At 49.5% G+C, this 1,478-nt stretch overlaps 3 protein-coding genes across 12 annotated transcripts in view; 2 read left to right on the top strand and 1 right to left on the bottom strand.

The window, feature by feature from the left end:
* LOC123980185 (zinc finger protein 260-like) overlaps window positions 1-1,478 on the top strand; it is a 672,464-nt gene that overhangs the window by 30,558 nt on the left and 640,428 nt on the right. The window lies entirely within an intron of this gene.
* Window positions 1-1,478, bottom strand: part of LOC123980179 (zinc finger protein 271-like) — a 342,908-nt gene that overhangs the window by 86,165 nt on the left and 255,265 nt on the right. The window lies entirely within an intron of this gene.
* The window catches only part of LOC123980231 (mucin-1-like), an 8,806-nt gene that overhangs the window by 3,185 nt on the left and 4,143 nt on the right, over window positions 1-1,478 (top strand). The window lies entirely within an intron of this gene.

The following is a 1,478-nucleotide window of genomic DNA, read 5'->3' as shown; positions in this document are numbered from 1 at the left end:
ATTTATTTTGCTTGATTCAAACAAAAAGATTTATAAACATAACTGAAAAGTTATCTGTTGGGGCGCCTTTTTACCTCAATGATAAATAATTTAATTTCAGTTCAGTTATAAACTCCTTTGTTTCAGCAAAAATCCTCATGGTAACTTCTGCAGCTCCCAAACTGAGCCTACTAGACTCTACCAGCGAGTCTCCTGGCTGCGTCTCAGCGCACGCCGGTTACTTTAAGATCACGCCGAATGCCGAGTTGCGTCAGCTGGGAGTGGAGTTGATTATCGCCGCTAGTCGACGTGATCAGAATATAGATTTTTTTGTCGTGAGAAGATTGATGTTTGGCGCTTAACACTAACCTGCACAGCGCGACTGAGAGGTCAGCAAGCCTGAGAGAATAATGGACCGGCAGGTGAGCAGCCAGCCTCCTGTGCGAGTCCGGCGTGACTGTAGTAACAGCGTGAGAAGACGACCTCTGTTGTCGTCAGCGCTCGGTCGGTTCAGTTTGTCATTTGCTAAGTGATTTTAATAAATAAACACATAAGCCTCCACAATCCCTTTCGTCCTAGAGGCGTCCTACAGAATATTTCTCTTCGTCGCAAACATATTTCCTATCGTCCCCAGGACAGCAGGTCACCGTTAGTCTCGAGCCCTGGTTATTAGTTAATTTGGCGAACTGTATATTAACGAATCATACACGGATTAAAATGTTTGCCTCTATACACTGTTTCGACCTGACCTTTCTTATTTTGTGAGATGGAAGAATTTAGAAAGTTTAGAGAGCCGCCAGCTGTGAGAACACATGGATTAGGCTATGCGTAAAATCAGGAGCATCGGACTTCATGCAGCCAGAGGGAACGACCACTGACCGTCCAGTGCGCCGGTTCCGCCGGCAACCCAACCCATAGTAGGTTTACCGGAGAGGGAGAAGAGACCTGGTGCACTGTGGAAGGTCGGCGATCGTTTCCTTTTGGATGAAGCCGACGCAGACAGCTGTTGCAAACGACAGCGGCACGTGTACAGCAGCCAGTTAGCTTGAAAACCAGTAGGGATGCAACACCATCCTATATAGAACAAAACACAGCTGCTTTGCTTTCTGCTTTGGTTTTAAAATTGAAAAGTCCTCACAGTTCCCCCTTGCTTCCTCCCTTCCTCGGCCCCCAGTGTCCCCCGGCTCTCTGGTCCCAGTCACCTCGGTTCCCCGTGCCTGTTTCCAGCTCTCCCTCCCCTCCGGTCCCTCTACCCCTTTTTCCCTCGATAAAACTCCTTTCCGCATTTGGGTCTCTGTCCCAACACCACCCGTAACCGAACGATCAAGCCACTACAGCAACCGCCCTTCAGGAGGCAGCTAGTCAGCTGTGCAAGGAGCTGTTGGAGGAAAAGTGGAGGGGCTCGAGTCACGCGGGCTACAAGCAGGCGCTTTTAAACCTTTGGCCAGGTAAAGGTTTCTCAGAGGTCGTGGCTGAGAGACGCCATCCCAGAGTGGCTG

The sequence above is a fragment of the Micropterus dolomieu genome, linkage group LG12 (assembly GCF_021292245.1).
Source record: "Micropterus dolomieu isolate WLL.071019.BEF.003 ecotype Adirondacks linkage group LG12, ASM2129224v1, whole genome shotgun sequence".
In the NCBI taxonomy this organism is placed as follows: Eukaryota; Metazoa; Chordata; class Actinopteri; order Centrarchiformes; family Centrarchidae; genus Micropterus; species Micropterus dolomieu.
The sequence above is the reverse complement of the archived record's forward strand: the minus strand, read 5'-3'. Positions and strand labels throughout refer to the sequence as shown.